The sequence below is a fragment of the Artemia franciscana genome, chromosome 11, assembly GCF_032884065.1.
Source record: "Artemia franciscana chromosome 11, ASM3288406v1, whole genome shotgun sequence".
Classification (NCBI taxonomy): Eukaryota; Metazoa; Arthropoda; class Branchiopoda; order Anostraca; family Artemiidae; genus Artemia; species Artemia franciscana.
The window spans coordinates 15398355-15412875 of record NC_088873.1 but is presented as its reverse complement, the minus strand read 5'-3'; the positions used below and the strand labels follow the sequence as shown (position 1 = coordinate 15412875).

The 14521-nt window shown below is 33.4% G+C and overlaps 1 protein-coding gene across 1 annotated transcript in view; it reads right to left on the bottom strand.

Moving 5' to 3' along the window:
* LOC136032869 (BTB/POZ domain-containing protein 1-like) overlaps positions 1–10928 on the bottom strand; it is a 30213-nt gene extending 19285 nt beyond the window's left edge. The window contains exon 1 of the mRNA XM_065713281.1: positions 10910–10928. The gene's annotated coding sequence lies outside the window, so the exon portion shown is untranslated. The remainder of the gene's footprint in view (positions 1–10909) is intronic.
* Positions 10929–14521: the final 3593 nt, after the last annotated feature.

The following is a 14521-nucleotide window of genomic DNA, read 5'->3' as shown; positions in this document are numbered from 1 at the left end:
GGCTCCATTTCAGACCAAAGAGCTATAGAACTATTTGTCTTGTTATTAACCATTCTTTTATAAGGGTTCAAACGCATGATCTGGTTCAGTGAATATTGACTGAAGTGACACCCAAGCAAGCTAGTGATTATAGAAGGTACAGAATAATCGTGTGATACAAATGCATATGACCTATTGGTCGAACGTGTCAAACCCCAAGCAAAAACAACGACTTTTTGAAGGCTGTCAGCCTTCTTGGATTTAAAATTTGATGAATTCTAATGCCCTTTTTAAGAGTAGAAAATGACTGGACGGTGTTAAGCCCCCTGCTTGCCTCTTTTTGTCTAGGTCCCAGAGTGGCGAAACAGAAAAAGAAATTGAAAACCAAGATGAGAAACTTTAATATAACGAAAATATGTTTCTATTAAAACTGACACTTGTAATTTTCAGGGCCAACTGCCCAAATCTACAGGAAATATTAATTATATATAAAGGAATTCACTCATAATATTGACGAAAAAACACTTACTTTTTATGCCTCTTTGAAAGCAAAACTTTATAAATGCTAGACTATATATAATTTTGGCCCTTCAAATAGGTTAATGGTAAATTTCGATACAACATTCCAACGAAGTATGTTAACAACTTAGACACTGCTCTATGACCCAGATATCATCCAGAATGTACTCTAGTTTGACAGCTCCTCGAGAAGAGGATGCCATCCCGAGAAACAGAATAATGCCCATCTAGAGGAATCATGGCAACGCCAGTTTGCATAAAACATCCTTCTCTGACTCTGTCTTTGGTTTGAAAAATTCTCTTAGCCAGAGAAAGCTTCATCTCCTAGTGTTCAAGCTTTTGGTTATCCATTGACAAGGAGGGATACAACAACTCATGGCCTACAGTATGGAATGTGCCAGATGAGCTGATCCACTACCATCACTGACCAGCATCTCCAGAATATTTTAACTGGCAATTGAAATTTAAAAAAAATTGAGCATGTGGCAAACTGGGATTACTCTGGAGATCTGAGGAGGCTATTTATCTTTGGTACCGAAGGTGAATCAAAAGCAGTCCATCACCTTTTACTCTATGTGACAATGAAACTTTAAAGGCTTGCAATGCATGTATATAATCTTTTGTTGCTTGTTCTCTTAGATATTGGTTGAGTTTATTTGATAATTCAAAAAAAAATCATCCAAAAGCTATTGAGTACCCAAAAATTTTTGCACAGATTTCATAGTCTTCAACAGAGACTACTAATGCTGGGTTGTCACAAATTCAGTTGTAGACAACTAAAAAATTCTGTTTCTAGTTTTTTTTTCAACTGCTTTTATAATAAACATGAAATTTGAGTGAAATTACAGTTATCAGCTTTTGTCCAGTTTATAATACTATTAATCCAAGTTAATAAAACTTTCAGGAATAGCTCTACAGCCCAAATTAGATTCCAAGAAGGTATTTCCAATCGTCCACTCTGCCTCTGCTCTCCTCCAGGACACTAACTTGTTCATAAGCTTAGAACAACTTTGTGCTAGGGGAATCAAACGCTCAGAAATGAACGTACAGCCTAAATAAGGGTATAGTAAGGAGTTTTCAACAACATACCTCCATTCTTTCTTATCTTAGATTTGAGAAAAATCAGTCTGACTTTTTTTTTTAGTTAGAATCCAACTCCAATGATGAAAATTGCTTGCCCAAGCCTACAGCCCAAGAAAAGGAAAGAAAACTCTTGGCACAAGCTTAAAAAAAGTCTTTTCACACATCAAGGTAGTTTGAGGTTAGATATCAAAAAATCTTTTTAGTACAGACAATTACTAAAAAAAAATTTCTGGTGAAAGTAAAGAGCACAGTTGAAACTTAGAAGAAAAACAAAATTATTTTCTCGCAATTTACACAATATACATCTGGAAGATTAACCCAAATAAGCCGACTTATGACATCCCCTTGCAATTGTAGAATTTATAGAACTAGTGCAAAACAGCTTGTATTTGTAGAAACGAATAAAAATCAGGACAATGAGAAACATAAAACTCCTTAAGCAATCTGTAGAAAATACAAGATTAATTTACAAGGCTCCCAACAGTCTTTCACCAGCCAAGATATCAAATACTTTTAGTATATTATTCAAATTTGCTATAAAAAATAAGAAAAAAAGAAAAAAGTAAGCACATATTTCAATAAAGCGATAGTTTTTTAGAATTATAGACCAATTGCAAAATATCATGAGCCAGTTTATTTGAGCTAGTTTTGTAGATATGTGTTGCATAAACCACAGAGCAATAATTTTTGTTTATTTTGAGTTTTAACTTTGCTCTTCATTTCCATTAGAAAACTTAATTTTTTAATCTAAATTAATCTTATTACATTAATTCCTTTAAATATACACAATAAACCCTACAAAAAATCTTTATCCGACTTCGGATGTGAAATTACAGAAGTCAACAGGAGTTGTTGTTATCATTGGATATTAATATAGCTTTTACGTCCAAACTCTCAAACTTTCCAAAATAAATATATGCAACTTTGTCACATAAAAAGAGTTCTAAGGACCATATGATGTCCAGTATTTTGAGGAGTTGAGGACAAAAATACAATTATTAACGAAATACTGCTCTTGAATAGCACTATATTTTTATGCAACTCATTAACATGAGGCACAGTATCAGAAAAACTTTCACACAAAGCACTGCATACATTTGTGCTTACATTCTAGAGTTCCTCATATAGAGTCTCATTAAAATTATGTACTCATGTTCTTAAAAAAAAAAAAAAAATAATAATAATTTTGCTCTTTAGAGCTATGAGGCATTTATGCAAACAATATTTCATTCCCTGAATGTACAACATTCGGTTCCTTATGTAAACAATGACTCTTAAGTAAAAATTCAGCCATAGGCAGGCATTGGAAGTTGCATCAATGATGGTACAAAATAGGTATGAAATCAGTAGCACCAAACCAAGCAATTATTTTTCTAATCTAACAAGAATGTAGCAACTAAGAAGGAACGGTGCATTACCAGAAACATGTATGAAAAAAGTTCCAAAGCTGCCAGTAGTAGAATTTGACAGAATTCCAAAAGCTGCCGACACTTTAGCAGCATAACTCGTGTTTTGACAGCTTATCTTTGAGCTAAAGAATTTTTATGTGTAAAAATGGTATTTTCATAAAAGTCTGCCAATAGATTTCACTAGGCCATTAAAACTGCCAAGTAGCATTGCTACTATGCTACCCCACTTTTTGCATGGCGAACGAGAAATAAAAAATACAAATTAGATTAAGATAATTTCCACAAAGCAAAGGTTAAAACCAACACACAAAAAGTATAACATGACAAAAAAAAATTGAGTAAAGTTTTTCCAGACCCTACTTATTCTAATAGCTATGGTCTGTGACAATCATTGCAGAACTGGTTTTTAATTTGTGTTTAACGTCAAGTACAGTTTTCTGCTGCAAACCTAAAACTGAATCATATACATGCCAATCTTCCTGCTTGTTCAATCCTTCTACAACTAGGAACACAATAAATAGCAAAAAAGGGCAATTCTGATCACTTGTACCTTACTGATTATTTGACATCAAATATTTGCATTTGGTGACAAACAGATTCTTGCAAGAAAAAACTATATCTTATTAACCCTCTTTGCAAGATCAACTTTAGACTGACTATGAAGCAGCAGGTTTTCAGTGTATCTAGGATAAGAAGTGCCCAAAAAACAAGAGAAACAAGCAGAAGATAAAGGCAACTCAAAAGAATACCTGATAAACATGTGCTGTAAATATATGATGTTTGTTCCATTCTAAGTCTATGGCAAATAGGTATATTCCGAAAAACCAGACTCCCTTAATTTTGGTTTCAAATAAGAATGTTTTATTCATTCAAAGATCAATTCTTCCGGATTTCACCATCAATATTTGAAATGAAAATAATTCTCATCTACAGTTAAGCTATAGCAATGAATAGTAAAACAAAATTTAGATTGATTGTGGGCTATCTCTTTAAAGGTCTTTCCAATCTTACACCTCCTACCTACTCGCAAGAGTTGCTTGCACACATATGCTAAGATTAAAATATATGGAACTTATAAAGCTCGAAATTATATGAGAAATATGAAGTTTTCCAAATTCATCAAAATTAAGTTCTTATTGGTGGGGAAAGGGCTGGTGGTAGATACCTAAAAAGACTAAAGCTGAGGTTAAGGGCAGTGTCAAGAGCCATGATTCCCAACATGGGGCATGGTAATATTTCGGTTGGTCATGAGCAGGATATGCACCCTTCAGCTGACTACACTTTAGAGCTTCAATTTTGAAAGCCTTTTTCATATAAATGACATCACATTCAAATACATATAATACATGATGCATGATAATATTACAGTGATGCTATCCATTGTATAAAAAACGTTGTATTCAGTTGATATTTTTCATCAGCATAAAATGTGCCCAGAGGAACACCCAAAAAAGATACCAAGGAGGCATTTTCACGGTGCCAATTCGCAAAAAATGTTGATGGGGGGGGAGCAAGGATTTTTTTTTTCATTTTTTAATGAAGGTACAGCCAACAGAACAAGGTTGGGCAAAAATAATTAAAATGGGGGTAGTGGTGACTTTACTGTTTTGATAAACAGTCAACAAATTTATCCAAATTCAGGGTCTTCTCTTTTCAATGGCCATGATCATGAGATTAAGGAGACTGTCATTTCCCATTGTTGATCATAGGTAGTCCTTCAGAAGCCCTTATAATGAGAAGAATAGTTCATTACAGGCATTGGTCACAGGTAAAGTAGCAACTAGCTTCATCCGTTTTAGCACTGCAAAATAGGCAATAGGGAAGTCAGATAAATTTTGATAGCTCAGAGTAGATCCATTTTAAAAGTGTCACATTTTGAAAGGTGCAACTTTGCAAGAGAAAGCTGGGATTCTAGGGCATAGTCATCAACATCAAGAATCACTTGATTATGACAAATCATCCTTTCAACTTTCGAAAATTCAAAAAAAAACATCAAACATCAATCCATCTGGCTCGTGAAATAATCTATCACCTTGAAACACAGAAATTTACTGGAGTCTGTTTGAACTGGCTGACGGATGTTGGGCTTGTCAGCTGATGAATTTGAAAGAGTCTTTGAGACAAGTCAAAATGGTTAACTTCTCTTGTTCTGAGCACTGGTTTTGGATGCTTTGATTCCTGGATATTGCTTATAGTCAAGAATTCGGTTGTGTTTTAGCTAAAGTTTTTATTGGTTATCATTTCTCAGCTTTTGGAGTGTCTTGTATGTCCTGAAAATTATTGTAAGTGCCTTACAAGTCAACATTTACAATTAATAACACTTTTTCCATTAATTGCAAAGTTGCAACAAAAGAGGTCAAGTTGATTTTTTTTCAGTAGTCGTTTTGCTTCACATGCTGCCTCACCATCAGAATTATCAGGGACTACTGCTAGTACAGAAACAATACAATCAAATCTGACCTTCAGCTTGAAAATATAGTGGCATGCATAAAACCAGCAAGTTTGGGCTGTCCTCTGAAGCTCCAAGACTTTTTGCCTGCTGACACACTGAGATTCCACAAATAGTCCATTTTAAGTGCTGCTACATAATTCTTTGCACTACAGAGAAAAATTCCGAAAGTTAATTGACATTTTTCAGATAATCAGTCAAAACCAAGTGTAATCTGTGGTCAACACAGTGCCAAAACAAAACTTCATGAGGCACCTTCTTTCTAAACTTTGCTTGAACTCCAACAAATTCCCTTTCCACTCATAACGAATACGCCATCGTAACATTGGACAATGCACAGCATCAAATCTACAAAAAAACTGTTATAGTTTCAAAAATCAAGAGGGCTAAGCTTTTGGCATTTAATATTTGCATGTGATGGAAGCCAATTAGTTGCTCCACTAATTTTCTATCTGATATGTACCTGGGTAGGATTGCTAAATATTCTTTTCTAGAAAAATCTTTTGTCTTGTCAACAAGAAGTGATTAGCTGATTTTACTTCTAAAATAATGACTTGCTGCAAGGCATTTCCTATCAGTGTAACTGCATTGCTTTGGTGCTGACGACTGCAATAATGACCTAATCAGTGCTATAACTTTGCCTTCAATTTTTGGCTGCCTTTACATATTTTCTCCATCAGTTCAACAAGATTATCCCAGCTTGCAGATGTTTCTGATCTGTCATGACCCCTTGAAGAAAGACCCTGGTGGGCAAAAAGCAGATAGCACAAAAAATGCACTTTACATGATCTCTATTTTCTTGAACCTCTTGACATTTGGACCAACTTAAGTCATTGCTACACATCTCAAAGAATCAGTACTAATTATCTTAAATTCTGCCCATGCTGACACACAATTCTTATGTCTTTTATAACTATTATGTTGCTTCAACAGACCAGAACTCTTAAAAAATATTCTGTCTTGATGAAAGCCGTTTTTCCAGCAGTTTCCCCAGCCCCTAGATCCCCACTAGATAAATGGTAGCAAGCAAAACAAAACAAAAAATTGTAGTTTGATGAGTATTCAATCCATTCATAAGTCTTAAAGCAATGCACACTGAATTTCCTCCTATTGGAAGTGGAAGCCAAATACCTCTCAGGAAAATGTTGAGCTGGTTGGTCATTGTTTGATTATGGATTCACTGCAAAAAAGAAGATAAACTGACAACCTGATGCCTAGTTTTGACTGAACTCCTGTCAGAGATCATGACTGCAGGTAAGACACCAGAGAGGAATTGTTTTACACAATTCAAGACAAGGTTGTCTACTAGTGGTATATTTAGGATTCTCCAGGATGAGGTCAGAAGTAACATCTTAAACAAAGTCATTGAAAAGTAATAGTAAGAAAAGTAACAGTGCTATTTAATTGGTTTGAAAAAAACAAAAGCACAGGGATGAACTATGCAAGTAACCAGTCATTTAGTATTGTTATTTCAATAAAGCACATAGCTAAAACACAAAATAGCTATTAAATAGAGGTAACAAGGTCTTTTTCCAAATCAAGGCAAGCATGCCCCTTGTCCCCAGTAATTGGTACCACTGCAGCCTTTTAAGCTTCCTTCAGGCGAATACAAGTAAAATTCTAAATGAAAAAAAATCTAAAAATCACAAAAGAGGCATGAGGATATTAGAAATGCTTAGGTGGGACATGGCCCAAAATTGACTGAGAACAACTGGTGAGGATATATTATAGGAGAAACCATAAAATGAACTTCAAATGTTTTTTGGAGGGGGATTTGGGATTTAAGGAAAAATGGGTTTTATGTAAATTTTAAATTTGGCTAATCCTATAGGAAGACTCCTTCTGAGAAGAAACACTTTAGTAACAAAAGAGAAATACTATTCAATTATATATTCAACTCTCTTTCTAAGTATAATTTTCTGTAAAGTAAAAATAATACCCCATCTCCCACAAATGAAGCAAAATTTTGTCTTTAGGGTATTGACAAATGTCATAATAAACACCATTAGAACACATTTCTTACTTTATAGATCATATATAGAGATTTATATTAATCATATTTTGATGGCTCCTTCTATTTTAATCCATGTCTTTCCCAATTTTGTATATAACATGGGGAAATATCTTGTCCATTATGAGAGGGGATACAACTGACATAGTATTTGGTAAAAGTTGGTAAAAGTGTCAAAAGCAGAATTGAATGGTACTACTTGTTTGTTATCATAATGCTTCCTCCTTATAAGGATTCTTCATACATAATTTTTTTTTTTTTATTATGGATAAGATCACAGTTGGATGCTTGGGCAGCTCTTCTGTAGGAAACACACAAATAAAAAAAGGATTACAATAGCAGGGTTAATTTCCTGAGAATGGGCACCACCTCCTACCTTTTTCATCCTATATATAGTCTTTAATAATATATTTCTTTGTTGTTTGTCATCCCATGATGAGTTGCATATTGGATAACTGAATTCTTGACTTGATGAAATCTAGTTTCCTCTGAGTGATTATAAGTAAATAGCAAAGTAAAAAAATAAATGTGGATAAACTGTAAATAGCATGCTGTATATTTGGTAAGAATTTTATTGTAAGAAATTTAGTAAGAATTTCAGTGTTTTAGTGTGTTCTTTTATATATATATATATATATATATATATATATATATATATATATATATATATATATATATATATATATATATATATATATATATATATTAGGGCTTTACCTGGGAACACCAGGATGGAGGGGTAGCTGTAAGAAAATAAACTATACAATGGAGAAAGGGCATAAAACAAGGAATCAAATGGTACTGTTTGTATTGTATTTGCATGTTTGTTTCAGAAGACAATAGTACTGTAGGGCAACAGGTTTTCAGAAGAAAGATTATAGAACAAAAAGAGCAACATTTTTAGATAGCTAATTAGGTTTTTTTTTTTTTCAATGTTTAAAAGTTGCATTTGTGAAAATTTTCTCTCTCCTCATAATGTTGTTGTATATAGCTCTAAGCTTTATGCAGCACTAAGGATTAAAAATGATGAAATTCTTACTTTCTAATACACAGTAAGTTTTGATTAATCATGCTTCCCTGTTTTTATTTTTATTTTATTCTTTTATTCATGTTTTTGAGTACTTTCTCAGAAAAAAAGCTATTGCTGAATTGACAGTGACCTACTATACACACACAAAAAAAAATAAAATGCTGCTATTTTCTTCTATATTTTAGATGCATTTGTAAATTTCAACAAAAACAATTCAATAATCCATAAAACAAGCACTGAACATAAACCTTGTGTTTCCATGTTACATTTTATGGACCCACTTATAACTTGAGAATTTTTTATTGAAGATTTAGTGATACCAATGTATCTATGAATTTTGATAGGGCTGCAAAAAATGAATGTACTGACTATAAAAACAGGTTATTTTCCTTTTCTTGATCCTACCCTCCTGAAACAGATTCAGCCCATGACAATTTTGTTTTAACCATAACAAATTTCCTAATTCCTAATGCAAATATAAGGGTTATTTCATTAATCCTGAAGAAAATTCACAACTTGCAGCAATATAATGGCTGGTAAACAACTTACAGTAAAAGTTGACTGTTCTTGTCAATATGCAAATGCTTCCTTCAACTTTACCAAAATTTATTTGAAGAATAGAAAAAAATAGTGCCATTAAGACTGCCCTTAAGGTTAAGCTGCCATTAGTGTTTGGAGCCTATGTCCCCTTAACCCAAAGATGTTTATAATTTCCTGAGATATTTTGTAGTAGTCAAATATTTCACTGCTCCTTTGTAGTACTCAAATATTTCACTGTTCCCTCAAACTTGCCCTTTGTAACCTTTTCAGTTTTATACAAGGTTTGGTGATGATGGGTTAGGTAAGGTTGGATTAGGTCAAGTTTTTATCCATTTCTAAGAAACCAAATTTAAATTAATCTAACTTTAACTCTTACTGTCAAAGCTTGCATAAGACTGAAAAAATTATGAATATATATATATATATATATATATATATATATATATATATATATATATATATATAATATATATATATATATAAATTTAAATAGTCCCAAATATTTGAAATACATATGCAAGGCCATATCCAGGGGGAAGGGTAGGGGTTTGACCTCCTCCCTCCTGAAATTTTCGTACAAATAAACAAATTTTTTATGTGTTTTTTTGTGAAACCATCCCCTCCCCCCTGCACACACAAAAAAAAACCTTTGCCAAACAGAAATCCAGGATACAGCCAAATATATGTGGGCATGTGAGTTTTTACACAATCCATGTAATCACATTTTATTTCCACTGGCCTTAGTACTTTACAGAAAGATCAGTTTTCTATACTTTTTGGACATTGCCTTTGTCTATACTTGTATGAATTTGCTTAAATCATTTACAAATTAATTAATGTGCCAAAATGGTGCCATTACCAAAATTTACTTCAAAAACAGAACAAAATGGTTCCACTACATTTGGTAAAATTCTAGATGATTGACTTCTTGCCATCTCAGAAAGGGGTTAGGTTAGGAAAACGAAACTTTCAGGGATGGGTCTACAGGCTAAAGTATGTCCCAGGAAGGTATTTTGAAGTACCTAACTCTACTCCTTCTCTCTCTAGAGGGCCCTGACCTTTGGTGACCTTCAAAAATATGTGTTATAAAAGTGAAATCTTGCAAAATAGATCCTCTGCTTGAATGAAGTACAACAAAATTGTTTTCAGCTTCACAACTTTGCTCAATCCCTATTTATAAGGTTTTAAAGATATGCAAATACATTTCATAAATTTTGAAAAAAAAACACTGATATGGCTTAGAATTCTACTCAAATAACCGGAATTGTATTTTCAGAACTAAATGTAGAGAAAAAGCAACTAGTAACTGAAAATTAAGGTAAATGTTGTTTTGTCAAAATTTCAAAAGGTGACTTGTCATGTAGGCAAATTTCAAGGCTCTCTAAAGGGAGAAAGAGTGGAAGTGGGTACTTTAAAATACCTTCCTGGGATATGCTTTAGCCTGTAGACCCATCCCTGAAAGTTTTATTTTCTTAACCTAACCCCTTTCTGAGATAGCAAGAAGTCACTCAACTAGAATGTTGTCCTATATTCAAGCAGAAGATCTATTTTGCAAGGTTTCACTTCTATAATACACATAGTTTTAAAGGTCATCAAAGGTCAGGACCCTCTATAGGGAGAGGGATTCTATCCCTGAAAGTTTCATTTTCCTAACCTAACCCCTTTCCAAGATAGCCAAAAGTTACTAAACTAGAATTTTACCAAAATTTGTAATAAGAAAGGTAGATATACCTCAATAGCCTAATTAGGCTACAACACAGAAATGTAATTTATCAGGAGTTTTACATTTTACAATTAAGGCTAAGGAAAATAATAACTACCATGCTTGAATCAAGCAAAAATGGCAATTTTTCTTACAAGATAATTTTGTTATTAAACATGTGTTTTACCTTTTGGCAAATAGGCTAGCCTATGGACTGTTTTACCTTCTGGTGCCACATTAAGGGCTCAAAAACGAGTTTCCCTCAGAAATAACTATTGAATCATGGAAAAACATAATGAGAGGCATCAATTGATGTATTTGCTTTCATCTTGGCTACATTTTGTTGTAAAATACAAATTCCTTACAGGTTTCTAACGCCTGTCTTTAAAAACTATCTGAAGAGAATTGCAAACCAAATCCATCAATAGTCATCTATGAATTTTTAAATGTAAAATTACTTGCCGTTCAAATCAAGGGCTTCCGCTCTCGAATCTCCGGGAATTTTTGGGGGGCAAGTTCAAAATGGAATTTTGTTGCAAAATTTGGCAAAATTGATTATAGCTTCGTTTTCAGGTTCAAGTAGGGCTTGGATCCACGTAGTAAGTCAAGTTTTCAATCAGAGTAGGTTTTAAAGCCATAGGACAGGATCGGAACCCATTTTTAAAAACGATTATTGCTGATATTGCGGACAAAACCTCAAAACTGTTTTCACATAAAACAATAACAATAGGCTGTATATAATATACAATCTGAAAATTTTTTGCTTTAAGTTTTATATTATCGTTGCTGTTTTATTCTCTTAGCCCGAAAACGAGACTTTTATGTCATTTATTTTCAGAAAGACGACAAAAATAAAGTATAGAAAGGCAATAATTGCAAACAGAGTAATAAAAAGTGTAATGATTTCTCCAAATTAATGAATATTCTTCGGCAAGCAAACATGAACCTGAAAGCAAGGAGTAGCATTAAAAATTGAAACGAACAAAAATGATAACATAATAAGGGGAGTGTCCCTTTTAAACAACCGACTATTCACGCTGAAGTTTTTTAGTACTTAAGCTTCCCATTGTTCAATTTGCACTACAATTATGTTTCGGAAGTCGTTCTTACAGAATCGGGACTAAATTCAAACTTAAGATTAAAGATACCCTTCATATATGTAATATTTTTTTTTCATTTTAATATTGTTCCTTAGGCGTACTTTCAGACGAAAGAAAACTTTTATTTTATTTCAAAGGTTTTTTTTAATGCCAGGAAATCCAGCTTCACCTTCACGGAAAAATTATTCCTCTCCCCGGAAAAATCGTCGAGACAATTTAATAGCGTTAAAAATTTATCCTGAACGATTACCCTTAACATCTCCACGCATAAGATTGTGTTTACAAAGAGAAACTTAAAATTAATACAAAGAATTTGTTTAGGAATTCTGGCCAGTTCCCCGTGTAAAATTTCCCCTCAAAATTTCATCTCCCAGAAATATCCTTCCCAATCGAAAGTTCTCCCTGCGGAAAATCCTCCAGTAGAAAATTCTATCCTTTACCCGAAAAAAATGCATACTTCCAAATAACAGATATTATACGTAAACAATGGGCAAATTATATATTTTCAAGACCTTTCCCCAGGGGCTGTGGGAGGTCAAATTAACTCCGAAGGCATAGTTATCGGGTCTCTAAATTATGCTGAACAAAATGGTTATGGTATCTCTAAACTTTGATCAATGGATTAACAATGGGCAAATTAAATATTTTCAAGATCTTTCCACAGGGGCTCTGGGATGTCAAATTAACTCGAAAGGCGAAGTTATTTAGTCTCTTAACTATGTTGAACAAAATGGCTACGGTATCTCTAAAATTTGAGCAAATGATTTTAGGGGGAAAGGGGGTGGAAATCCCAATAGTTGTCATCCTAATGGAAAAAGTACATTTTCTGGGAAAGCCCGTTTTTTTTGCAGATAGAAGCTTTAACCCTATACAGTTGAATTCTCTGATACGCTGAATTTGATGGAGTTATTTTCTTTAATGTTCTTTGATATTTTAAGTGAGTGGTTTCCCCTTTTTCTTCAAAAATTAAGCAAATTTTTTCAGGCTCATAGTCTTTGAAAAATATAGCTGAACTTAAAATATCATATATATTTGGTACCAGCATAATAAGCCAATCCTTTTGATATATCTGTTATTTTTTAGAGTTTCGGTTACTATTGAGCCTCGTTGTTGCTTACTTACAAATTGTTGCTGTGAGCTATCTGATGAATTCCATATTTGCATATAACCTTCAATGGTGAATAGAGATAATAATCATCAGATATTTGGTCTATTATCACATAAAATAAAGCAATGAAAATCAATTCAAAGTATTTTGTTTTTGGTGTGCTGAAACCAAAATAGGAACGAGCAATTTAAAAACGGTAAATAGCTATAAAAATTAGAAGAGTGTGACAAAATTGGCTTATTAAATTAGAAGTCTAGATATAATCACAGCTTCTTCTTTGGCAGTCGCATTAGCCTTGACACATGACAACATTTTTGCTATTTATATATTCGCAATAAGAGAGGAGGAATCCGCATCCAATCGTTTCATTCCCATTTTGGTTTGCAAAATGGAGTTTCAACGTGAACCTTCCACTAACTCTATTTCCGGGTAGATCAAGGGAAAAGAAACACATTCGGGGATTTCTTAGGGATTCGGGGAATGCCATTTTTTGGGGGATTTTCATGATTTTTGGAATAATCCCCGAAAATTCGGGGAGAATGGAAGAACTGGTTCAAATGTGTAAAACTGGGTAGAAAAATTTCTACGGTGGGGCTCGCTGATATAGTGAATCTAATAAATCTATTTTCGCTACACCGCTTGCTTTTTTGGAGGCGTTTTAAACAGAATGTAGCATCCCTGCCATGCGTTGCTATAGCGCTACGCGTCAAATATTTTTGCAATTACCAGTTTTTTACTCTTTAATCAGTATAATATTATTTAATAAGAGCCTCAATTTTCACTTTTGTAAATTAATGAAATGAAAGCTTCCTTATATTGGAAAATATTTTATTACAGTTTTAATGTAATTGTATTTATTGCAATTTTATTGTAATTTAATTATTCTCACTTGTCTCCAAGACGGAAAGAAACTGCAGGATCATCACGCTTAAGCAGTTCTTTCAACAAAAATGCATCGCCAACAGGCATCTTTAAGTTAAGACACGATTCTTGTATTTTTGAAAATATTAAAGATTAACGAATTGAATATTGTCCAAATATTGGTAACAGTCCATTTTTTATGTCATATTCTTGCTGCTCAGCACCTCCCTCATTACATATATTTTCTAGATTATTTCTTCGAAGAAAAACTTATTTACACGAGATCCAACGGACTTCCAGACATTTTAAAAATCTTTTTGAGACAATCGCTGTCGAGCTCGTTGTAAGCCTTCCTGAACAGCTTGCAGCATTTTGCACAAATTTGGTGTTAAACAAGGTTGAATATAATCCTTCATTGAAAACATCATTTGCCATCTATTTTTCCGGTAATAAGCGCCTCGATCCTTGACATCTCTTAGAATTGTATCAACAATCAAATTTACCAATGTCTTTCTCAAATTTTTCAAACAGCTCAATGATTGAGTCGAAAACCGTACCCTTAGCAACTTGATCCAAGCTTTTAGATACATCTTTTAGAGTAGGTGCTGTAATGTCAGGCTCTTCGCCAGATTTTAGCTTTAAGTTTGCTGCATCAGGCTATTGTCGGGAAGAATTAAGTCTGAGAATCAACGTTGTATCTTCCCAATCTTTTAAAATCAGGATAACATAA